We start from the raw sequence: 26,856 nt of genomic DNA on the forward strand, positions 1-26,856 counted from the left end.
GGGGGGGGCTGTCTTTACAGCTGGGGGAGATGTTTCAGGAGATATGGTGTGTTGGGGGGCTGTCTTTACAGCTGGGGGAGATGTTTCAGGAGATATGGTGTGTTGGGGGGGGCTGTCTTTACAGCTGGGGGAGATGTTTCAGGAGATATGGTGTGTTGGGGGGGGCTGTCTTTACAGCTGGGGGAGATGTTTCAGGAGATATGGTGTGTTGGGGGGCTGTCTTTACAGCTGGGGGAGATGTTTCAGGAGATATGGTGTGTTGGGGGGGGCTGTCTGTACAGCTGGGGGAGATGTTTCAGGAGATATGGTGTGTTGGGGGGGGGGCTGTCTGTACAGCTGGGGGAGATGTTTCAGGAGATATGGTGTGTTGGGGGGGGCTGTCTGTACAGCTGGGGAGATGTTTCAGGAGATATGGTGTGTTGGGGGGCTGTCTGTATAGCTGGGGGAGATGTTTCAGGAGATATGGTGTGTTGGGGGGCTGTCTTTACAGCTGGGGGAGATGTTTCAGGAGATATGGTGTGTTGGGGGGCTGTCTTTACAGCTGGGGGAGATGTTTCAGGAGATATGGTGTGTTGGGGGGCTGTCTTTACAGCTGGGGGAGATGTTTCAGGAGATATGGTGTGTTGGGGGGCTGTCTTTACAGCTGGGGGAGATGTTTCAGGAGATATGGTGTGTTGGGGGGCTGTCTTTACAGCTGGGGGGGATGTTTCAGGAGATATGGTGTGTTGGGGGGGCTGTCTTTACAGCTGGGGGAGATGTTTCAGGAGATATGGTGTGTTGGGGGGCTGTCTTTACAGCTGGGGGAGATGTTTCAGGAGATATGGTGTGTTGGGGGGGGCTGTCTTGTTTCAGGAGATATGGTGTGTTGGGGGGCAGCTGGGGAAGATGTTTCAGGAGATATGGTGTGTTGGGGGGGCTGTCTGTACAGCTGGGGAGATGTTTCAGGAGATATGGTGTGTTGGGGGGGGGGCTGTCTTTACAGCTGGGGGAGATGTTTCAGGAGATATGGTGTGTTGGGGGGCTGTCTTTACAGCTGGGGGAGATGTTTCTATGTGTCTGTATAGCTGGGGGAGATGTTTCAGGAGATATGGTGTGTTGGGGGGCTGTCTGTATAGCTGGGGAAGATGTTTCAGGAGATATGGTGTGTTGGGGGGGCTGTCTTTACAGCTGGGGGAGATGTTTCAGGAGATATGGTGTGTTGGGGGGGGGGGCTGTCTTTACAGCTGGGGGAGATGTTTCAGGAGATATGGTGTGTTGGGGGGCTGTCTTTACAGCTGGGGGAGATGTTTCAGGAGATATGGTGTGTTGGGGGGCTGTCTTTACAGCTGGGGGAGATGTTTCAGGAGATATGGTGTGGGGGGCTGTGGGAGGGGTGTGTTGGGGGGGGCTGTCTTTACAGCTGGGGGAGATGTTTCAGGAGATATGGTGTGTTGGGGGGGGGCTGTCTTTACAGCTGGGGGAGATGTTTCAGGAGATATGGTGTGTTGGGGGGGGGCTGTCTGTACAGCTGGGGGAGATGTTTCAGGAGATATGGTGTGTTGGGGGGCTGTCTTACAGCTGGGGGAGATGTTTCAGGAGATATGGTGTGTTGGGGGGGGCTGTCTTTACAGCTGGGGGAGATGTTTCAGGAGATATGGTGTGTTGGGGGGCTGTCTTTACAGCTGGGGGAGATGTTTCAGGAGATATGGTGTGTTGGGGGGCTGTCTTTACAGCTGGGGGAGATGTTTCAGGAGATATGGTGTGTTGGGGGGGGCTGTCTGTACAGCTGGGGGAGATGTTTCAGGAGATATGGTGTGTTGGGGGGGGCTGTCTGTATAGCTGGGGGAGATGTTTCAGGAGATATGGTGTGTTGGGGGGCTGTCTTTACAGCTGGGGGAGATGTTTCAGGAGATATGGTGTGTTGGGGGGCTGTCTGTACAGCTGGGGGAGATGTTTCAGGAGATATGGTGTGTTGGGGGGGGCTGTCTGTACAGCTGGGGGAGATGTTTCAGGAGATATGGTGTGTTGGGGGGGGCTGTCTTTACAGCTGGGGGAGATGTTTCAGGAGATATGGTGTTGGGGGGGCTGTCTTTACAGCTGGGGGAGATGTTTCAGGAGATATGGTGTGTTGGGGGGGCTGTCTGTACAGCTGGGGGAGATGTTTCAGGAGATATGGTGTGTTGGGGGGGCTGTCTGTACAGCTGGGGGAGATGTTTCAGGAGATATGGTGTGTTGGGGGGGGCTGTCTTTACAGGGGGCTGTCTGTACAGCTGGGGGAGATGTTTCAGGAGATATGGTGTGTTGGGGGGCTCTATGTCTGTACAGCTGGGGGAGATGTTTCAGGAGATATGGTGTGTTGGGGGGGCTGTCTTTACAGCTGGGGGAGATGTTTCAGGAGATATGGTGTGTTGGGGGGGCTGTCTTTACAGCTGGGGGAGATGTTTCAGGAGATATGGTGTGTTGGGGGGCTGTCTTTACAGCTGGGGGAGATGTTTCAGGAGATATGGTGTGTTGGGGGGGGCTGTCTTTACAGCTGGGGGAGATGTTTCAGGAGATATGGTGTGTTGGGGGGGGCTGTCTTTGGGGAGATGTTTCAGGAGATATGGTGTGTTGGGGGGGGGGCTGTCTTTACAGCTGGGGGAGATGTTTCAGGAGATATGGTGTGTTGGGGGGGGCTGTCTTTACAGCTGGGGGAGATGTTTCAGGAGATATGGTGTGTTGGGGGGGGGCTGTCTTTACAGCTGGGGGAGATGTTTCAGGAGATATGGTGTGTTGGGGGGGCTGTCTTTATGGGGGAGATGTTTCAGTATGTGTTGGGGGGGGCTGTCTTTACAGCTGGGGGAGATGTTTCAGGAGATATGGTGTGTTGGGGGGGGCTGTCTTTACAGCTGGGGGAGATGTTTCAGGAGATATGGTGTGTTGGGGGGGGGGCTGTCTGTACAGCTGGGGGAGATGTTTCAGGAGATATGGTGTGTTGGGGGGGGCTGTCTGTACAGCTGGGGGAGATGTTTCAGGAGATATGGTGTGTTGGGGGGGCTGTCTGTACAGCTGGGGGAGATGTTTCAGGAGATATGGTGTGTTGGGGGGCTGTCTTTACAGCTGGGGGAGATGTTTCAGGAGATATGGTGTGTTGGGGGGGGCTGTCTTACAGCTGGGGGAGATGTTTCAGGAGATATGGTGTGTTGGGGGGGCTGTCTTTACAGCTGGGGGAGATGTTTCAGGAGATATGGTGTGTTGGGGGGGCTGTCTTTACAGCTGGGGGAGATGTTTCAGGAGATATGGTGTGTTGGGGGGGGCTGTCTTTACAGCTGGGGGAGATGTTTCAGGAGATATGGTGTGTTGGGGGGGGCTGTCTTATAGCTGGGGGAGATGTTTCAGGAGATATGGTGTGTTGGGGGGCTGTCTTTACAGCTGGGGGAGATGTTTCAGGAGATATGGTGTGTTGGGGGGGCTGTCTGTACAGCTGGGGAAGATGTTTCAGGAGATATGGTGTGTTGGGGGGGGCTGTCTGTACAGCTGGGGGAGATGTTTCAGGAGATATGGTGTGTTGGGGGGGGCTGTCTGTACAGCTGGGGGAGATGTTTCAGGAGATATGGTGTGTTGGGGGGGGGCTGTCTGTACAGCTGGGGGAGATGTTTCAGGAGATATGGTGTGTTGGGGGGGGCTGTCTGTACAGCTGGGGAGATGTTTCAGGAGATATGGTGTGTTGGGGGGGCTGTCTGTACAGCTGGGGGAGATGTTTCAGGAGATAGCTGGGGGAGATGTATGGTGTGTTGGGGGGGCTGTCTGTACAGCTGGGGGAGATGTTTCAGGAGATATGGTGTGTTGGGGGGGGGCTGTCTGTATAGCTGGGGGAGATGTTTCAGGAGATATGGTGTGTTGGGGGGGCTGTCTGTACAGCTGGGGGAGATGTTTCAGGAGATATGGTGTGTTGGGGGGGCTGTCTGTACAGCTGGGGGAGATGTTTCAGGAGATATGGTGTGTTGGGGGGGGGGGCTGTCTGTACAGCTGGGGGAGATGTTTCAGGAGATATGGTGTGTTGGGGGGCTGTCTTTACAGCTGGGGGAGATGTTTCAGGAGATATGGTGTGTTGGGGGGGGGGCTGTCTTTACAGCTGGGGGAGATGTTTCAGGAGATATGGTGTGTTGGGGGGGGCTGTCTGTACAGCTGGGGAGATGTTTCAGGAGATATGGTGTGTTGGGGGGGGCTGTCTGTACAGCTGGGGGAGATGTTTCAGGAGATATGGTGTGTTGGGGGGCTGTCTTTACAGCTGGGGGAGATGTTTCAGGAGATATGGTGTGTTGGGGGCTGTCTTTACAGCTGGGGGAGATGTTTCAGGAGATATGGTGTGTTGGGGGGCTGTCTTTACAGCTGGGGGAGATGTTTCAGGAGATATGGTGTGTTGGGGGGCTGTCTGTACAGCTGGGGGAGATGTTTCAGGAGATATGGTGTGTTGGGGGGCTGTCTCAGCTGGGGGATGTTTCAGGAGATATGGTGTGTTGGGGGGGCTGTCTGTACAGCTGGGGGAGATGTTTCAGGAGATATGGTGTGTTGGGGGGCTGTCTGTACAGCTGGGGGAGATGTTTCTATGGTGTGTTGGGGGGGGCTGTCTGTACAGCTGGGGGAGATGTTTCAGGAGATATGGTGTGTTGGGGGGGGGCTGTCTGTACAGCTGGGGGAGATGTTTCAGGAGATATGGTGTGTTGGGGGGGGGGCTGTCTGTACAGCTGGGGGAGATGTTTCAGGAGATATGGTGTGTTGGGGGGCTGTCTTTACAGCTGGGGGAGATGTTTCTATGGTGTGTTGGGGGGCTGTCTTTACAGCTGGGGGAGATGTTTCAGGAGATATGGTGTGTTGGGGGGGGGCTGTCTTTACAGCTGGGGGAGATGTTTCAGGAGATATGGTGTGTTGGGGGGCTGTCTTTACAGCTGGGGGAGATGTTTCAGGAGATATGGTGTGTTGGGGGGGGCTGTCTGTATAGCTGGGGGAGATGTTTCAGGAGATGTGGTGTGTTGGGGGGCTGTCTTTACAGCTGGGGGAGATGTTTCAGGAGATATGGTGTGTTGGGGGGCTGTCTTTACAGCTGGGGGAGATGTTTCAGGAGATATGGTGTGTTGGGGGGGGCTGTCTGTACAGCTGGGGGAGATGTTTCAGGAGATATGGTGTGTTGGGGGGGGCTGTCTGTACAGCTGGGGGAGATGTTTCAGGAGATGTGGTGTGTTGGGGGGGGGCTGTCTTTACAGCTGGGGGAGATGTTTCAGGAGATATGGTGTGTTGGGGGGGCTGTCTTTACAGCTGGGGGAGATGTTTCAGGAGATGTGGTGTGTTGGGGGGGCTGTCTGTACAGCTGGGGGAGATGTTTCAGGAGATGTGGTGTGTTGGGGGGGGCTGTCTGTACAGCTGGGGGAGATGTTTCAGGAGATATGGTGTGTTGGGGGGGCTGTCTTTACAGCTGGGGGAGATGTTTCAGGAGATATGGTGTGTTGGGGGGCTGTCTTTATAGCTGGGGGAGATGTGTCTTTACAGCTGGGGGAGATGTTTCAGGAGATATGGTGTGTTGGGGGGGGGCTGTCTTTACAGCTGGGGGAGATGTTTCTGGAGATATGGTGTGTTGGGGGGGGGCTTTCTTTACAGCTGGGGGAGATGGGTTGGATATACGGTTGTAGAAGTGGTGGGGTTTTGGTTATGGTGATGTGTGGTGTTGTTTTGTATCATGGGGTAGAGGGCAAGGTGGGTATGGTACATGTATGGAGTACAAGATATATTTTGGTGTTGTATTTTAAGCAGGGGGGGGGTGGTGAGGTTTTAATGAAAGAAAGACAAAAAGTCTCTCTCTCTGTCTCTCTCTCTCTCTGTCTCTCTCTGTGTCTCTGTGTGTGTCTGTCTCTCTCTCTCTGTGCGTCTCTCTGTGTGTCTCTCTGTGTGTCTCTCTCTGTGTCTCCCTCTCTCTCTCTGTCTCTCTCTGTGTCTCTGTGTGTGTGTGTCTGTCTCTCTCTCTCTGTCTCTCTCTGTGTCTCTGTGTGTGTCTGTCTCTCTCTCTCTGTGTGTCTCTCTGTGTGTGTCTCTCTCTCTGTGTGTCTCTCTGTGTGTCTCTCTCTGTGTGTCTCTCTCTCTCTCTCTGTGTGTGTCTCTCTCTCTGTGTGTCTCTCTGTGTGTCTCTCTCTGTGTGTCTCTCTCTCTCTCTCTGTGTGTCTCTCTGTGTGTGTCTCTCTCTCTCTCTGTGTGTCTCTCTCTGTGTGTCTCTCTGTGTGTCTCTCTCTGTCTCTCTCTCTCCAATCTCATTCTCCTAAAGTCCCCCTATGTTTTTATATAGTCTCATACCTCTCAGCTGGAATTAGAATTTAGGGAATTAAAATTATCTTAACCTTTCTCTCTCTCCTTTATCACAGCTGATATGCTATTTGATAGCAACATCAGCGTACAGACAGAGAGAAAGAGAAAGACTGTGTGGGGGCACGGAGAGGGTGAGCAGAAAGTCAAGTTGATCTCCTGCACTGTATTCTCACTGTGGCGCCCTCCCTCCCTCCCTCCCTCCCTCCCTCCCTCCCTCCCTCCCTCCCTCCCTCCCTCCCTCCCTCCCCCTCCCTCCCTCCCTCCCCCCCCTCCCTCCTCCCTCCCTCCCTCCCTCCCTCTAACATTTCTCCCCCTCTCTTACCCCCCCTCGCTCTCTCTCTCTCTCTCACACATCACCCCACCTCTCTCTCACTCTCTCTCATTCTCTGTGTGTGTTTAAGTTTGACAGAAGGTATGTATGTCAGATGTAGATATAACACAGAGAGAGAGAACAGCAGCAGGTCATCAGCCTCTGTGTTCCAAATGGCGCCCCAGTTCCTTGATACTGAACTACGGGCCCTAGTCAAAAGTAGTGTACTATATAGAGAATATGGTGCCATTTTAGATACAGACTCTGTACTTAAACCCTACTCTTAGTCTAATCAGGCAGGCAGCCTAGTGGTTAGAGTGTAGAGGCAGCAGGTAGTCTAGTGGTTAGAGTGTAGAGGTGGCAGGGTAGCCTAGTGGTTAGAGTGTAGAGGCAGCAGGTAGTCTAGTGGTTAGAGTGTAGAGGTGGCAGGTAGTCTAGTGGTTAGAGTGTAGAGCCAGCAGGTAGTCTAGTGGTTAGAGTGTAGAGGTGGCAGGTAGTCTAGTGGTTAGAGTGTAGAGGCAGCAGGTAGTCTAGTGGTTAGAGTGTAGAGGTGGCAGGTAGTCTAGTGGTTAGAGTGTAGAGGCAGCAGGTAGTCTAGTGGTTAGAGTGTAGAGGCAGCAGGTAGTCTAGTGGTTAGAGTGTAGAGGCGGCAGGTAGTCTAGTGGTTAGAGTGTAGAGGCAGCAGGTAGTCTAGTGGTTAGAGTGTAGAGGAGGCAGGTAGTCTAGTGGTTGGAGTGTAGAGGAGGCAGGTAGTCTAGTGGTTAGAGTGTAGAGGCGGCAGGTAGTCTAGTGGTTAGAGTGTAGAGGCAGCAGGTAGTCTAGTGGTTAGAGTGTAGAGGTGGCAGGTAGTCTAGTGGTTAGAGTGTAGAGGCAGCAGGTAGTCTAGTGGTTAGAGTGTAGAGGCAGCAGGTAGTCTAGTGGTTAGAGTGTAGAGGCGGCAGGTAGTCTAGTGGTTAGAGTGTAGAGGCAGCAGGTAGTCTAGTGGTTAGAGTGTAGAGGCAGCAGGTAGTCTAGTGGTTAGAGTGTGGAGGCGGCAGGTAGTCTAGTGGTTAGAGTGTAGAGGCAGCAGGTAGTCTAGTGGACAAGGCAAGTTACCCCACTGTTCCCCCAGTAGGCCGTCATTGTAAATTAAGTATTTGCTCTTAACTGACTTGGCCTAACTAAAAAAACAATGGTAATGGGAGGAGCTTATGCAAACCAACAGATTAACCATGGTGTTACTGATGGACCAATCAAAGGGTTTGACTAGGACTAAGACATTCTGTTATAGGCTTGTGATAGGTGGGTTTCATATTTTGGCATAAAAAAAAAATATATATATATAAACATTTTTTTAAATAAAAAAATAAAACAATAAGACCACATATTGTGTACACCTATCCAGTCCTCTCAAATCTACCCAAGTTCCCAAGGGGTAGAGGGTTGGCTCTAGGGGATGAATAAGGATTTGTGGTTGATAGTGGGTGTAGGGTCGGAGGAGGAGGAGGAATATGAGGAGGAATAGAAGGAGAAGGAATAGGAGGAGGAATAGGAGGAGGAATAGGAGAAGGAGGAATAAGAGGAATAGGAGGAGGAATAGGATGAGGAATAGGAGGAGGAGGAATAAGAGGAATAGGAGGAGGAGGAATAGGAGGAGGAGGAATAGGAGGAGGAGGAATAGGAGGAGGAGGAATAAGAGGAATAGGAGGAGGAATAGGAGGAGGAGGAGGAGAGGAGGAGGAGAGGAGGAATAGGAGGATGAGGAGGAATAGGAGGAATAGGAGGAGGAGGAATAAGAGGAATAGGAGGAGGAGGATGAGAGGAGGAATAGGAGGAGGAGGAATAAGAGGAATAGGAGGAGGAGGAGGAGTAGGAGGAGGAGGAGGAATAAGAGGAATAGGAGGAGGAGGATGAGAGGAGGAATAGGAGGAGGAGGATGAGAGGAGGAATAGGAGGAGGAGGATGAGAGGAGGAATAGGAGGAGGAGGAGGAGAGGAGGAATAGGAGGATGAGGAGGAATAGGAGGAGGAGGAGGAATAAGAGGAATAGGAGGAGGAGGAGGAGTAGGAGGAATAAGAGTAATAGGAGGATGAGAGGAGGAATAGGAGGAGGAGGAGAGGAGGAATAGGAGGATGAGGAGGAATAGGAGGAGGAGGAGAGGAGGAATAGGAGGAGAGGAGGAATAAGAGGAATAGGAGGAGGAGGATGAGAGGAGGAATAGGAGGAGGAGGAGGAGAGGAGGAATAGGAGGATGAGGAGGAATAGGAGGAGGAGGAGGAGAGGAGGAGTAGGAGGAGGAGGAGGAATAAGAGGAATAGGAGGAGGAGGATGAGAGGAGGAATAGGAGGATGAGGAGGAATAGGAGGAGGAGGAGAAGAGGAATAGGAGGATGAGGAATAAGAGGAGGAAGAATAGGAGGGGGAGGAGGAGGAGGAGGAATAGGAGGGGGAGGAATAAGATGAGGAAGAATAGGAGGAGGAGGAATAGAAGGAGCAGGAATAATTGGAAGAGGAGGAATAGGAAGAGGAGGAATAGAAGGAGGAGGAATAGAAGGAGTAGGAATAATAGGAAGAGGAGGAATAGGAGGAGGAGGAATAGAAGGAGGAGGAATAGAAGGAGGAGGAATAGAAGGAGTAGGAATAATAGGAAGAGGAGGAATAGGAGGAGGAGGAATAGAATGAGGAGGAAGAATAGGAGGAGGAAAAGGAGGAGGAATAGGAAAAGGAGGAGGAATAGGAGAAGGAGGAGGAATAATAGGAAGAGGAGGAATAGGAGGAGGAGGAATAGAAGGAGGAGGAGGAAGAATAGGAGGAGGATAAGGAGGAGGAGCAATAGGAGGATGAGGAGTAGATGAATGAATAGGAGGGAGAGAGAGATGGATAAGGGAGGGAGGAACGATGTGTCGTACCATGACCATGTCTCCGGTGAGAGAGTTGGCCAGATCGGTGACTGAGGAGTGTCCGTCGGGGGGGTGGCCCTTGGGACTGTTGCCTGGCTTGTTGGACACGCCCCTGTAGAGAGAGAGGACAGGGTGACCATGGGGCTGACTCCAGACTCCACACAGAGAGAGAGAGAAGGGTCGGAACGGGACGAGGTGACATCCAAAACACGCAGGCCCAGGGTGTGCTAACTCCATATATTTTGATGTTAGAGCCCTGTCTGATTTTAAGATTGTTTCTGAGGCTGGAGTACACAACCAACATATATCCCTTAGTATAGAAGTTAGTTACCTCCTACAAGGATATCCATGCAAATGAGTTTAATGGTGAAACATAATGTTATATGAGTGGAACTCAAGCCCCTATCAGACACTATTATCCAGATGTACCAGGACCTGAACAAACAACACGTTGACAGAAAAGCCCCCCTAGACCTCAATACACACCAATGAGACAGACACATATAGTGACATAGACAGACACATATAGTGACATAGACAGACACATATAGTGACATAGACAGACATGTATAGTGACATAGACAGACACATATAGTGACATAGATAGACACATATAGTGACATAGACAGACACATATAGTGACATAGACAGACACGTATAGTGACATAGACAGACACATATAGTGACATAGACAGACACATATAGTGACATAGACAGACACATATAGTGACATAGACAGACACGTATAGTGACATAGACAGACACATATAGTGACATAGACAGACACATATAGTGACATAGACAGACATGTATAGTGACATAGACAGACATGTATAGTGACATAGACAGACACGTATAGTGACATAGACAGACACATATAGTGACATAGACAGACACGTATAGTGACATAGACAGACATGTATAGTGACATAGACAGACACATATAGTGACATAGACAGACACATATAGTGACATAGACAGACATGTATAGTGACATAGACAGACATGTATAGTGACATAGACAGACACGTATAGTGACATAGACAGACACGTATAGTGACATAGACAGACACGTATAGTGACATAGACAGACACATATAGTGACATAGACAGACACGTATAGTGACATAGACAGACACGTATAGTGACATAGACAGACACATATAGTGACAGACAGACACATATAGTGACAGACAGACACATATAGTGACATAGACAGACATGTATAGTGACATAGACAGACATGTATTGTGACATAGACAGACACGTATAGTGACATAGACAGACATGTATTGTGACATAGACAGACACGTATAGTGACATAGACAGACATGTATAGTGACATAGACAGACATGTATAGTGACATAGACAGACATGTATAGTGACATAGACAGACATGTATAGTGACATGTATACTATAGACAAACATGTAAATTGACTTGCAGAAGGCCTGATGACATTGCGCAGTATGTGTGTGTGTGTGTGTCTGTGTATTGGTTGGAATTCAACAGCAAAACCAAAAGAGCCAGTGTATCCAAACTGTAAAATGTACACTTGAAGCACACTGTAAAATTTACATTTGTTGCACACTGTGAAGTGTACACTTGTAGCACACTGTAAAGTGTACACTTGTAGCACACTGTAAAGTGTACACTTGTAGCACACTGTAAAGTGTACACTTGTAGCACACAGTAAAGTTTACACTTGTAGAACACTGTACTATTTACATTTGTAGCACACTGTAAAGTTTACACTTGTAGAACACTGTAAAATTTACACGTGTAGCACACTGTAAAGTTTACACTTTGTAGAACACTGTAAAGTTTACACTTGTAAAACACCGTAAAGTTTACACTTGTAGAACACTGTAAAGTTTACACTTGTGACACACTGTAAAGTTTACACTTGTAGAACACTGTAAAGTTTAGACTTGTGAAACACTGTAAAGTTTACACTTGTGACACACTGTAAAGTGTACACTTGTAGCACACTGTAAAGTTTACACTTGTTGCACACTGTAAAGTTGACACGCTATAAACTACCATTGAGACAGTTGAAGCTGGCCTTCTGCTGTACGTCGAGACAGTTATTGAAGTAGATTAGTGTGGGGGCCAGATGTGCAACAACACAATATCATCACAACATTTCCAAAACCAGAAAAAGAAACATAAAAACATTTCAAATAAACTTATAAGACAAGATAGGAGAGTGGGAGAGAGAGAACGAAGGACATAATGAAAGAGAGAGAGAGAGAGAGAGAGAGAGAGAGAGAGAGAGAGAGAGAGAGAGAGAGAGAGAGAAGCCAGTGAGAGGGCCCAGTTTATGCAATGTTAGACTGACTGGTCAAGACTGGTCAAGGCACATTGAGAGGTAAGGCAATGATACACTGTTAGGCAACAGAAAATGAAGTGAAAGAAAGAGAAAGAGAGCGAGACAGAGAGAGAGAGACAGAGAGACAGAGAGAGAGAGAGAGAGAGAGAGAGACAGAGAGAGAGAGACAGAGAGAGACAGAGAGAGAGAGAGAGAGACAGCGAGAGAGAGAGAGACAGAGAGAGAGAGGAGAGAGACAGAGAGAGAGAGGAGAGAGAGAGAGAGACAGACAGAGAGAGAGAGAGCAGCAGACACACATACAGAGGCTGCAGAGGAAACATACGGGGGAACGAAGAAAGAGAGAACGAAAGAAAAAAAGAACCGACCACCGAAGAAGAAGAAAGAAGTAGAAGACAGAAGCAGAGTTAAACATGAATCTGTATTAGAGAGAACAGGCAACGTTAAATAGCATGAACAACGTGAGGTTAAAGGTTACAGAACGTTCCGGACGGAAACCAAGAGTGACATATTAACAAAACAGCAGCACGTTGGGAGAAAAACTGAGCTGCAAGAAAGAAATGAGATATGAGAGAGAGAGAACAAAGGAAAGCCTGGAAACGCAAGAAAGGCTTTGTTTTTTTGTTGTCAGTTTGATTGAAATAAAGACCAAAAGAAGGAAAGGCTTGGTTTTGTATCAAAGAATAAAGACCAAATAAAGGCAGAAGAAGAAGACAGTATAATGAACAGTAAACAGGAAATAAATATGCTACAAAAGGGAAAGAAGAGAACATCTAAAAATACATAGAAGAAGATTAGTCACCGGAAGAAGAAGAAGAAATATCAAGGTCAAGAGATATTTAGAAGGAGAGCAGAATGAGAGAAGGATAGGAGAGGAGAGAGAGAGTGGAGAGAGAGAGAGGAGGAGAGGAGAGGAGAGAGAGAGGGAGTGGAGGAGAGGAGAGAGGATGAGAGGAGAGGAGAGAGAGAGGGAGTGGAGGAGAGGAGAGAGGGAAGGAGTGGAGAGAGAGAGGGAGTGGAGGAGAGGAGAGAGGGAGAGGTGGAGAGGCGAGAGAAGGAGAGGAGAGAGAGAGGGAGTGGAGGGGAGGAGAGAGAGAGAGAGAGAGAGGGAGTGGAGGAGAGGAGAGAGAGAGAGGAGGAGAGGAGAGAGAGAGGGAGTGGAGGAGAGGCGAGAGAAGGAGAGGAGAGAGAGAGTGGAGGAGAGAGAGAGAGGAGGAGAGGAGAGAGAGGGAGTGGAGGAGAGGCAAGAGAAGGAGAGGAGGAGAGGAGAGGGAGAGGGAGTGGAGGAGAGGAGAGAGAGAAGGAGAGCAGAAGGATAGGAGAGGAGAGAGGGAGTGGAGAGAGAGAGAGGAGGAGGAGAGGAGAGAGAGAGAGAGAGAGAGAAGGAGAGCAGAAGGAGAGAAGGATAGGAGAGGAGAGAGGGAGTGGAGGAGAGGAGAGAGAGGGAGAGAGAGAAAGGAGAGTGAGTGGAGGAGAGAGAGAGAGAGAAGGAGAGGAGAGAGAGAGGGAGTAGAGGGGAGAGAGAGAGAGAAGGACAGGAGAGAGAGGGAGTGGAGGAGAGAGAGAGAGGGAGAGAGAGATAGAGAAGGAGAGAGAGTGGAGGAGAGATAGAGAGAAGGAGAGGAGAGAGAGGGGGAGTGGATGAGAGAGAGAGAAGGATAGGAGAGAGAGGGGGAGTGGAGGAGAGAGAGAGAAGGAGAGGAGAGAGAGGGGGAGTGGAGGAGAGAGAGAGAGAAGGAGAGGAGAGAGGGAGTGGAGGAGATAGAGAGAGAGGGAGAGAGGGAGATAAGGAGAGAGAGTGGAGGAGAGAGAGAGAAGGAGAGGAGAGAGAGGGGGAGTGGAGGAGAGAGAGACGGAGAGGAGAGAGAGGGAGTGGAGGAGAGTGAGAGAGAGAGAGAAAGCTAGAGTGAGCGTGAGAGAGTAGGAGAGAGACATGTAGATATACCACATACAAACATAATATAACACAAAACATAAAAATACAAGAGAGGACAATTGTAAATCTAAAGGATACACACATTTAGAGTGTTACTGAAGATATTAGTTATGGAATGACAGAAACTGTCTCCCAACGGAGTACTTTCATCCACTTACAATACTGACAACTGATTGGTCCAGACTCAGGAAGTATAACACTCTAAAGGTGTGGCTTGGGAAGGTGGAGTCACAGCACAAGTCTGGCATTGGTAACGTGCATATATCATAAATAAGCAAGTGTCACTCGGGTGTCACTCTCAAAGAGTGAGGGCAAAATACCCTGGAAAAGGCTGGAAATAAAGCAAGGAACCGTCCCACCAAAACAACTGTCTGTCTGTCCAGAATTCTGTCTATCAACAATTCAGAGGATGTTTATTTTTGAAAGGATTATTGTCCTGTATGTTATGTGTAATTTGTGTGAAGAGACAAAAATCACAATTCAAGTTGAAAGAAAACCGATTGTGTACTAATTTCCAGAAGACGACACAGACAGAACCAGATTAAAAACTACTGACAGAGAGACAGACAGAGAATGCAAGCAAAGCAAGACAGACAGAGAGACAGACAGACGGACAAACAGGCACCAGAGAGAGAGATGAGGGGGAAGAGGAGGGGTGTTATCAAGGACAGGGGAGGGTGGGTTGTTCTCAATTAGTGTTATTGGTATTCTTTTTTTAATTGAGGTAACAGCATTGAAAGGGGGTCGGCTAGTTTTACTCTCGGTGGAGAGGTTGAGAGGAGAGGAGAATAATTAGCTTAGGCTCTAACCTCTGGTCTGAGAATGAATGAACTCTAAGTATCGACAACACAAAGGGAGACTCAAGACATTCTAGAATCTCTTGACTCCACTACACCTCCCTCCTCCTTTCCCTCCTCCTCTATCGATGAAGAGGTCTTCAATAATTCATTGTCCTTCACATGCTTCATTCAGGGGTTGCAGTGAGCAGTCGCAATGCATTCTCAGGTATGTAGGTTAGAGCTAGTTGTGTGTCTGGATGGTGGTGCAACTAGGGGAATGATCTACCTACCAAACCTGTTTCTACATACCAAACCTGTTTCTACCTACCAAACCTGTTTCTACCTACCAAACCTGTTTCTACCTACCAAACCTGTTTCTACTTACCAAAACTGTTTCTACCTACCAAACCTGTTTCCACCTACCAAACCGGTTTTCCTCCTACCAAACCTGTTTCTACCTACCAAACCTTGTTTCTACATACCAAACCTGTTTCTACCTACCAAACCTGTTTCTACCTACCAAACCTGTTTCTAAGTACCAAACCAGAGTATACCTACCAAACCTGTTTCTACCTACCAAACCTGTTTCTACCTACCAAACCTGTTTCTACCTACCATAGATACAGAACAAAAAGACGAAACGACTGGGTCGAGTCCATAGATACAAAACAAAAAGACTGAACGACTGGCAAACGAACGACCAGCCGTCTTGGGTAGCAACCCTAGATTTGTGTCGGGACTATAATCTACATGGATGGATGAAATAGCAACAATAAATTAATCAAAATGTATTTTTAATGAAAATATGAAAATCATTATTTGTAAATGTTGGTAACCCGTTGTATAAAAGTGATAATGCCCTTAAAGTCTATGTTTGTTAGATCCGACTTCGTCTCGTGCCTCCAGCACCTGCTTCCCTGCCATTATCACCTAACTATAAGACTATACAATTGACTTTACTATATGACTATACTATACTATATGACTATACAATACTATACTATATGACTATACTATATGACTATACTATACTATACGACTATACTATATGACTATACTATATGACTATACTATACTATACTATATGACTATACTATATGACTATACTATACTATACTATATGACTATACTATATGACCATACTATATTATACTATATGACTATACTATACTATACTATACTATATGACTATACTATACTGTACTATACGACTATACTATACTATATGACTATACTAAATGACCATAACATACTATATGACTATACTATACTATACTATATGACTATACTATACTATACTATATGACTATACTATACTATACTATATGACTATACTATACTATATGACTATACTATACTATATGACTATACTATACTATACTATACTATATGACTATACTATACTATACTATACTATATGACTATACTATACTATACTATATGACTATACTATATGACCATAACATACTATATATATATATCATGGTTTGTTGTTACCAGGCCACAGTAGACAACATTAACCATGATGGAGACTAACTGTTGTTGTTACCAGGCTACAGTAGACAACATTAACCATGATGGAGACTAACTGTTGTTGTTACCAGGCTACAGTAGACAACATTAACCATGATGGAGACTAACTGTTGTTGTTACCAGGCTACAGTAGACAACATTAACCATGATGGAGACTAACTGTTGTTGTTACCAGGCTGCAGTAGACAACATTAACCATGATGGAGACTAACTGTTGTTGTTACCAGGCTACAGTAGACAACATTAACCATGATGGAGACTAACTGTTGTTGTTACCAGGCTACAGTAGACAACATTAGCCATGATGGAGACTAACTGTTGTTGTTACCAGGCTACAGTAGACAACATTAACCATGATGGAGACTAACTGTTGTTGTTACCAGGCTACAGTAGACAACATTAACCACGATGGAGACTAACTGTTGTTGTTAACCACAATGGAGACTAACTGTTGTTGTTACCAGGCTACAGTAGACAACATTAACCATGATGGAGGCTAACTGTTGTTGTTACCAGGCTACAGTAGACAACATTAACCATGATGGAGACTAACTGTTGTTGTTACCAGGCTGCAGTAGACAATGGTAACCATGGGGAGGCAGAGTGGACTAAAGTTTTGATGCTCCCACAGTGCAGCCACAGAAAGTAGGGCGATTGGCATATCAAAGGCTCTGGAAACATAGAGGACAGATATGAGGTTTATGGGGGTGAGGGAGAGGAGGTGAGCGGGAAAGGGGTGAGGGAGAGGAGGGGAGAGGGAGATTGAGGGAGAGGAGGGGAAAGGGGTGAGAAAGAGGAGGGGAGAGGGTGAGGAGAGGAGGGAAGAGGGGGAGGGAAAGTAGGGGAGAGGGAGAGGACAGGGGTGAGGAAGAGGAGGGGAGAGGGGTGAAGGAGGGGAGAGGGAGGGGAGAGGGAGAGGGAGAGGAGGGGATAGGGAGAGGAGGGGAGAGAAGGAGAGAGGGAGAGGGGGGTGACATGAGGAACAGAGGGAAAGTGAATGGAAGTGTGAAGGCAGCAAACAGGCAGAAACATTGACAATAACCAACTCAGATAAGAAGAGGATATATGACAGGTACAGGTGTGAGCCTTGCAGAGACACAGGAACACATAAACACACACGTGCACACAGACAGACAGGACGACATAGAAGAGGCAGGCGGAGGTTGTTTGGGTTTCAACACCGTGACCTGTAATACTACCCTGTGTTTTACCTGACCCAGCGAGAGAGAGGGGGACAGCAGCTCCAAGAAAGAGGGGGGTAGGGGGAATGGGGTAGGGGGGGGGGAGATACATCTCCTCTAGGCTGAGGAGAGACGTGAGAAACACAGCTATCCCTCTTTCAGAGAGCAAAAAGATTTCCCTGCACCCCAAAGGCAGCACACACACACACACACACACACACACACACACACACACACACACACACACACACACACACACACACACACACACACACACACACACACACACACACACACACACACACAATGACGATCGCGAACACACGATCGCGAACACACACAGTGGCACACACACAGACACACAAACACACACACGCACACGCACACACACACTTCCCAATGCCCACCCCCCAACATTGAAACCCATTCATTGAAGCCCCTGCAAGCTAGCCAGCTAGCTCCAGCTTTCATTAGCATCACGCTCGGCAGACAGCACATCACCAGAGAGCAGAGAGGAAATGTACTATTCTAACATCCTGCTCCTGGTCACATAACAAAGACTTCTCTGAAAAACATTGCACTGTATTCACAACCCAACACCATAGTAAACCAGCGTTATCATCCAAGACCATAGTAAACCAGTACTGCATTCACACCCCACATCATAGTTAACCAGCATTATAATCAAACAACATCTGCTCAGACCTGCAGTCCTAGTGTCTCCATGCTAACACCTGCAGTCCTAGTGTCTCCATGCAAACAGTCCTAGTGTCTCCATGCTAACAGTCCTAGTGTCTCCATGCTAACACCTGCAGTCCTAGTGTCTCCATGCTAACAGTCCTAGTGTCTCCATGCTAACAGTCCTAGTGTCTCCATGCAAACAGTCCTAGTGTCTCCATGCTAACACCTGCAGTCCTAGTGTCTCCATGCTAACAGTCCTAGTGTCTCCATGCTAACAGTTCTAGTGTCTCCATGCTAACACCTCCAGCCCTAGTGTCTCCATGCTAACAGTCCTAGTGTCTCCATGCTAACAGTCCTAGTGTCTACATGCTCAAAGTCCTAGTATCTCCATGCTAACACCTGCAGTCCTAGTGTCTCCATGCAAACAGTCCTAGTGTCTCCATGCAAACAGTCCTAGTGTCTCCATGCAAACAGTCCTAGTGTCTCCATGCTAACACCTGCAGTCCTAGTGTCTCCATGCTAACAGTCCTAGTGTCTCCATGCTAACAGTTCTAGTGTCTCCATGCTAACACCTCCAGCCCTAGTGTCTCCATGCTAACAGTCCTAGTGTCTCCATGCAAACAGTCCTAGTGTCTCCATGCTAACACCTGCAGTCCTAGTGTCTCCATGCTAACAGTCCTAGTGTCTCCATGCTAACAGTTCTAGTGTCTCCATGCTAACACCTCCAGCCCTAGTGTCTCCATGCTAACAGTCCTAGTGTCTCCATGCAAACAGTCCTAGTGTCTCCATGCTAACACCTGCAGTCCTAGTGTCTCCATGCTAACAGTCCTAGTGTCTCCATGCTAACAGTCCTAGTGTCTCCATGCTAACAGTCCTAGTGTCTCCATGCTCAAAGTCCTAGTATCTCCATGCTAACACCTGCAGTCATAGTGTCTCCATGCTAACACCTCCAGCCCTAGTGTCTCCATGCTAACAGTCCTAGTGTCTCCATGCTAAAAGTCCTAGTGTCTCCATGCTAACAGTCCTAGTGTCTCCATGCTAACACCTGCAGTCCTAGTGTCTCCATGCTAACAGTCCTAGTGTCTCCATGCTAACACCTGCAGTCCTAGTGTCTCCATGCTAACAGTCCTAGTGTCTCCATGCTAACACCTCCAGCACTAGTGTCTCCATGCTAACAGTCCTAGTGTCTCCATGCTAACACATCCAGCCCTAGTGTCTCCATGCTAAGAGTCCTAGTGTCTCCATGCTAACAGTCCTAGTGTCTCCATGCTAACAGTCCTAGTGTCTCCATGCTAAAAGTCCTAGTGTCTCCATGATAACAGTCCTAGTGTCTCCATGACAACAGTTTTACTGTCTCCATTCTAACAGTCCTAGTGTCTCCATGATAACAGTCCTAGTGTCTCCATGCTAACACATCCAGTCCTAGTGTCTTCATGCTAACAGTCCTAGTGTCTCCATGCTAACACCTCCAGTCCTAGTGTCTCCATGCTAACAGTCCTAGTGTCTCCATGCTAACACCTCCAGTCCTAGTGTCTCCATGCTAACAGTCCTAGTGTCTCCATGCTAACACCTCCAGTCCTAGTGTCTCCATGCTAACAGTCCGAGTGTCTCCATGCTAACAGTCCTAGTGTCTCCATGCTAACAGTCCTAGTGTCTCCATGCTAACACCTCCAGTCCTAGTGTCTCCATGATAACACCTGCAGTCCTAGGGTCTCCATGCTTACAGTCCTAGTGTCTCCATGCTAAAAGTCCTAGTGTCTCCATGCTAACAGTCCTAGTGTCTCCATGCAAACAGTCCTAGTGTCTCCATGCAAACAGCCCTAGGGTCTCCATGCTTACAGTCCTAGTGTCTCCATGCAAACAGTCCTAGTGTCTCCATGCTAAAAGTCCTAGTGTCTCCATGCTAACAGTCCTAGTGTCTCCATGCTAAAAGTCCTAGTGTCTCCATGCTAACAGTCCTAGTGTCTCCATGCAAACAGTCCTAGGGTCTCCATGCTTACAGTCCTAGTGTCTCCATGCTAAAAGTCCTAGTGTCTCCATGCAAACAGCCCTAGAGTCTCCATGCTAACACCTCCAGCCCTAGTGTCTCCATGCTAAGAGTCCTAGTGTCTCCATGCTAACAGTCCTAGTGTCTCCATGCTAACAGTCCTAGTGTCTCCATGCTAAAAGTCCTAGTGTCTCCATGATAACAGTCCTAGTGTCTCCATGACAACAGTTTTAGTGTCTCCATTCTAACAGTCCTAGTGTCTCCATGTTAACAGTCCTAGTGTCTCCATGCTAACACCTCCAGTCCTGGGTACTCCATGCTAACAGTCCTAGTGTCTCCATGCTAACAGTCCCAGTGTCTCCATGCTAACAGTCCTAGTGTCTCCATGCTAACAGTCCTAGTGTCTCCATGCAAACAGTCCTAGTGTCTCCATGCAAACAGCCCTAGTGTCTCCATGCTAACAGTCCTAGTGTCTCCATGCTAACAGTCCTAGTGTCTCCATGCTAACAGTCCTAGTGTCTCCATGCAAACACCTCCAGTCCTGGGTACTCCATGCTAACAGTCCTAGTGTCTCCATGCTAACACCTCCAGCCCTAGTGTCTCCATGCTAAGAGTCCTAGTGTCTCCATGCTAACAGTCCTAGTGTCTCCATGCTAACAGTCCCAGTGTCTCCATGCTAAAAGTCCTAGTGTCTCCATGCAAACAGTCCTAGTGTCTCCATGCTAACACCTCCAGCCCTAGTGTCTCCATGCTAAGAGTCCTAGTGTCTCCATGCTAACAGTCCTAGTGTCTCCATGCTAACAGTCCTAGTGTCTCCATGCTAAAAGTCCTAGTGTCTCCATGATAACAGTCCTAGTGTCTCCATGACAACAGTTTTAGTGTCTCCATTCTAACAGTCCTAGTGTCTCCATGCTAACAGTCCCAGTGTCTCCATGCTAACAGTCCTAGTGTCTCCATGCAAACAGCCCTAGTGGCTCCATTCTAACAGTCCTAGTGTCTCCATGCAAACAGCCCTAGTGTCTCCATGCTAACAGTCCTAGTGTCTCCATGCAAACAGCCCTAGTGGCTCCATTCTAACAGTCCTAGTGTCTCCATGCAAACAGTCCTAGTGTCTCCATGCAAACAGCCCTAGTGTCTCCATGCTAAAAGTCCTAGTGTCTCCATGCTAACAGTCCTAGTGTCTCCATGCTAACACCTCCAGCCCTAGTGTCTCCATGCTAACAGTCCCAGTGTCTCCATGCTAAAAGTCCTAGTGTCTCCATGCAAACAGTCCTAGTGTCTCCATGCTAACACCTCCAGCCCTAGTGTCTCCATGCTAAGAGTCCTAGTGTCTCCATGCTAACAGTCCTAGTGTCTCCATGCTAACAGTCCTAGTGTCTCCATGCTAAAAGTCCTAGTGTCTCCATGATAACAGTCCTAGTGTCTCCATGACAACAGTTTTAGTGTCTCCATTCTAACAGTCCTAGTGTCTCCATGATAACATTCCTAGTGTCTCCATGCTAACACCTCCAGCCCTAGTGTCTCCATGCTAAGAGTCCTAGTGTCTCCATGCTAACAGTCCTAGTGTCTCCATGCTAACAGTCCTAGTGTCTCCATGCTAAAAGTCCTAGTGTCTCCATGATAACAGTCCTAGTGTCTCCATGACAACAGTTTTAGTGTCTCCATTCTAACAGTCCTAGTGTCTCCATGTTAACAGTCCTAGTGTCTCCATGCTAACACCTCCAGTCCTGGGTACTCCATGCTAACAGTCCTAGTGTCTCCATGCTAACACCTCCAGTCCTAGTGTCTCCATGCTAACAGTCCCAGTGTCTCCATGCTAACAGTCCTAGTGTCTCCATGCTAACAGTCCTAGTGTCTCCATGCAAACAGTCCTAGTGTCTCCATGCAAACAGCCCTAGTGTCTCCATGCTAACAGTCCTAGTGTCTCCATGCTAACAGTCCTAGTGTCTCCATGCAAACAGCCCTAGTGTCTCCATGCTAACAGTCCTAGTGTCTCCATGCAAACAGCCCTAGTGTCTCCATGCTAACAGTCCTAGTGTCTCCATGCAAACACCTCCAGTCCTGGGTACTCCATGCTAACAGTCCTAGTGTCTCCATGCTAACACCTCCAGCCCTAGTGTCTCCATGCTAAGAGTCCTAGTGTCTCCATGCTAACAGTCCTAGTGTCTCCATGCTAACAGTCCCAGTGTCTCCATGCAAACAGTCCTAGTGTCTCCATGCTAACACCTCCAGCCCTAGTGTCTCCATGCTAAGAGTCCTAGTGTCTCCATGCTAACAGTCCTAGTGTCTCCATGCTAACAGTCCTAGTGTCTCCATGCTAAAAGTCCTAGTGTCTCCATGATAACAGTCCTAGTGTCTCCATGCTAAAAGTCCTAGTGTCTCCATGCAAACAGTCCTAGTGTCTCCATGCTAACACCTCCAGCCCTAGTGTCTCCATGCTAACAGTCCTAGTGTCTCCATGCTAAAAGTCCTAGTGTCTCCATGCTAAAAGTCCTAGTGTCTCCATGATAACAGTCCTAGTGTCTCCATGCTAACACCTCCAGCCCTAGTGTCTCCATGCTAACAGTCCTAGTGTCTCCATGCTAAAAGTCCTAGTGTCTCCATGATAACAGTCCTAGTGTCTCTATGACAACAGTTTTAGTGTCTCCATTCTAACAGTCCTAGTGTCTCCATGCTAACACCTCCAGTCCTGGGTACTCCATGCTAACAGTCCTAGTGTCTCCATGCTAACACCTCCAGTACAAGTGTCTCCATGCTAACAGTCCCAGTGTCTCCATGCTAACAGTCATAGTGTCTCCATGCAAACAGTCCTAGTGTCTCCATGCAAACAGCCCTAGTGTCTCCATGCTAACAGTCCTAGTGTCTCCATGCTAACAGTCATAGTGTCTCCATGCAAACAGTCCTAGTGTCTCCATGCAAACAGCCCTAGTGTCTCCATGCTAACAGTCCTAGTGTCTCCATGCAAACAGTCCTAGTGTCTCCATGCTAAGAGTCCTAGTGTCTCCATGCTAACAGTCCTAGTGTCTCCATGCTAACAGTCCTAGTGTCTCCATGCTAAAAGTCCTAGTGTCTCCATGATAACAGTCCTAGTGTCTCCATGCTAACACCTCCAGCCCTAGTGTCTCCATGCTAACAGTCCTAGTGTCTCCATGCTAACAGTCCTAGTGTCTCCATGCTAACAGTCCTAGTGTCTCCATGCAAACAGCCCTAGTGTCTCCATGCTAACAGTCCTAGTGTCTCCATGCAAACAGTCCTAGTGTCTCCATGCTAACAGTCCTAGTGTCTCCATGCTAAAAGTCCTAGTGTCTCCATGATAACAGTCCTAGTGTCTCCATGACAACAGTTTTAGTGTCTCCATTCTAACAGTCCTAGTGTCTCCATGCTAACAGTCCTAGTGTCTCCATGCTAACACATCCAGTCCTAGTGTCTTCATGCTAACAGTCCTAGTGTCTCCATGCTAACAGTCCCAGTGTCTCCATGCTAACAGTCCTAGTGTCTCCATGCTAACAGTCCTAGTGTCTCCATGCTAACACCTCCAGTCCTAGTGTCTCCATGATAACACCTGCAGTCCTAGGGTCTCCATGCTTACAGTCCTAGTGTCTCCATGCTAAAAGTCCTAGTGTCTCCATGCTAACAGTCCTAGTGTCTCCATGCAAACAGTCCTAGTGTCTCCATGCAAACAGCCCTAGTGTCTCCATGCTAACAGTCCTAGTGTCTCCATGCTAACAGTCCTACTGTCTCCATGCAAACAGCCCTAGTGTCTCCATGCTAACAGTCCTAGTGTCTCCATGCAAACAGCCCTAGTGTCTCCATGCTAACAGTCCTAGTGTCTCCATGCAAACACCTCCAGTCCTGGGTACTCCATGCTAACAGTCCTAGTGTCTCCATGCTAACACCTCCAGCCCTAGTGTCTCCATGCTAAGAGTCCTAGTGTCTCCATGCTAAGAGTCCTAGTGTCTCCATGCTAACAGTCCTAGTGTCTCCATGCAAACAGCCCTAGTGTCTCCATGCTAACAGTCCTAGTGTCTCCATGCAAACACCTCCAGTCCTAGGTACTCCATGCTAACAGTCCTAGTGTCTCCATGCTAACACCTCCAGTCCTAGTGTCTCCATGCAAACAGTCCTAGTGTCTCCATGCTAGTGTCTATGGAGACACTAGGACTGATATCATGGAGACACTCGGACTGTTAGCATGGAGACACTAGGACTGATAGCATGGAGACACTAGGACTGTTAGCATGGAGACACTAGGACTGCTAACACCTCCAGCCCTAGTGTCTCCATGCTAACTGTCCTAGTGTCTCCATGCTAACACCTCCAGTCCTAGTGTCTCCATGCTAACAATCCTAGTGTCTCCATGCTCACACCTCCAGTTCTAGTGTCTCCATGCTAACAGTCCTAGTGCCTCCATGCTAACAGTCCTAGTGGCTCCATGCTAACACCTCCAGTCCTAGTGTCTCCATGTTAACAGCCCTAGTGTCTCCATGCAAACACCTTCAGTCCTAGGTACTCCATGCTAACACCTCCAGTCCTAGTGTCTCCATGCTAACAGCCCTAGTGTCTCCATGCTAACAGTCCTAGTGTCTCCATGCTAACAACTCCAGTCCTAGTGTCACCATGCTAACTGTCCTAGTGTCTCCATGCTAACAGCCCTAGTGTCTCCATGCAAACACCTCCAGCCCTAGTGTCTCCATGCTAACACCTCCAGTCCTAGTGTCTTCATGCTAACAGTCCTAGTGTCTCCATGCTAACACCTCCAGTCCTAGTGTCTCCATGCTAACAATCCTAGTGTCTCCATGCTCACACCTCCAGTTCTAGTGTCTCCATGCTAACAGTCCTAGTGTCTCCATGCAAACAGTCCTAGTGTCTCCATGCTAACACCTCCAGTCCTAGTGTCTCCATGTTAACAGCCCTAGTGTCTCAATGCAAACACCTCCAGTCCTAGTGTCTCCATGCTAACAGCCCTAGTGTCTCCATGCAAACACCTTCAGTCCTAGGTACTCCATGCTAACACCTCCAGTCCTAGTGTCTCCATGCTAACAGCCCTAGTGTCTCCATGCAAACAGTCCTAGTGTCTCCATGCTAACACCTCCAGTCCTAGTGTCTCCATGTTAACAGCCCTAGTGTCTCAATGCAAACACCTCCAGTCCTAGTGTCTCCATGCTAACAGCCCTAGTGTCTCCATGCAAACACCTTCAGTCCTAGGTACTCCATGCTAACAACTCCAGTCCTAGTGTCACCATGCTAACTGTCCTAGTGTCTCCATGCTAACAGCCCTAGTGTCTCCATGCAAACACCTCCAGCCCTAGTGTCTCCATGCTAACACCTCCAGTCCTAGTGTCTTCATGCTAACAGTCCTAGTGTCTCCATGCTAACACCTCCAGTCCTAGTGTCTCCATGCTAACAATCCTAGTGTCTCCATGCTCACACCTCCAGTTCTAGTGTCTCCATGCTAACAGTCCTAGTGTCTCCATGCAAACAGTCCTAGTGTCTCCATGCTAACACCTCCAGTCCTAGTGTCTCCATGTTAACAGCCCTAGTGTCTCAATGCAAACACCTCCAGTCCTAGTGTCTCCATGCTAACAGCCCTAGTGTCTCCATGCAAACACCTTCAGTCCTAGGTACTCCATGCTAACACCTCCAGTCCTAGTGTCTCCATGCTAACAGCCCTAGTGTCTCCTTGCTAACAGTCCTAGTGTCTCCATGCTAACACCTCCAGTCCTAGTGTCTCCATGCTAACAGCCCTAGTGTCTCAATGCAAACACCTCCAGTCCCAGTGTCTTCATGCTAACAGTCCTAGTGTCTCCATGCTAACACCTCCAGTCCTAGTGTCTCCATGCTAACAGTCCTAGTGTCTCCATGCTAACACCTCCAGCCCTACTGTCTCCATGCTAAAAGTCCGAGTGTCTCCATGCTAACACCTCCAGCCCTACTGTCTCCATGCTAACAGTCCGAGTGTCTCCATGCTAACACCTCCAGTCCTAGTGTCTCCATGCTAACAGTCCTAGTGTCTCCATGCTAACACCTCCAGTCCCAGTGTCTTCATGCTAACAGTCCTAGTGTCTCCATGCTAACACCTCCAGTCCTAATGTCTCCATGCTAACAGTCCTAGTGTCTCCATGCTAACACCTCCAGCCCTACTGTCTCCATGCTAACAGTCCGAGTGTCTCCATGCTAACACCTCCAGTCCTAGTGTCTCCATGCTAACAGTCCTAGTGTCTCCATGCTAACAGTCCTAGTGTCTCCATGCTAACAGCCCTAGTGTCTCCATGCTAACAGTCCTAGTGTCTCCATGCTAACAGTCCTAGTGTCTCCATGCTAACGCCTCCAGTCCTAGTGTCTCAATGCTACCAGTCCTAGTGTCTCCATGCAAACACCTCCAGTCCTAGTGTCTTCATGCTAACAGTCCTAGTGTCTCAATGCAAACACCTCCAGTCCCAGTGTCTTCATGCTAACAGTCCTAGTGTCTCCATGCTAACACCTCCAGTCCTAGTGTCTCCATGCTAACAGTCCTAGTGTCTCCAATCTTAACAGTCCTAGTGTCTCCATGCTAACACCTCCAGTCCTAGTGTCTCCATGATAACACCTGCAGTCCTAGGGTGCTAACACTGCATGCTAACACCTCCAGCCCTACTGTCTCCATGCTAACAGTCCGAGTGTCTCCATGCTAACACCTCCAGTCCTAGTGTCTCCATGCTAACAGTCCTAGTGTCTCCATGCTAACAGTCCTAGTGTCTCCATGCTAACAGTCCTAGTGTCTCCATGCTAACAGCCCTAGCGTCTCCATGCTAACAGTCCTAGTGTCTCCATGCTAACAGTCCTAGTGTCTCCATGCTAACACCTCCAGTCCTAGTGTCTCAATGCTACCAGTCCTAGTGTCTCCATGCAAACACCTCCAGTCCTAGTGTCTTCATGCTAACAGTCCTAGTG

The 26,856-nt window shown here is 48.4% G+C and overlaps 1 pseudogene; it reads right to left on the bottom strand.

Moving 5' to 3' along the window:
* LOC135556748 (synaptotagmin-7-like) overlaps positions 1-26,856 on the bottom strand; it is a 120,617-nt pseudogene that overhangs the window by 29,994 nt on the left and 63,767 nt on the right.

The sequence above is a fragment of the Oncorhynchus masou genome, chromosome 15 (assembly GCF_036934945.1).
Source record: "Oncorhynchus masou masou isolate Uvic2021 chromosome 15, UVic_Omas_1.1, whole genome shotgun sequence".
NCBI lineage: Eukaryota > Metazoa > Chordata > Actinopteri > Salmoniformes > Salmonidae > Oncorhynchus > Oncorhynchus masou.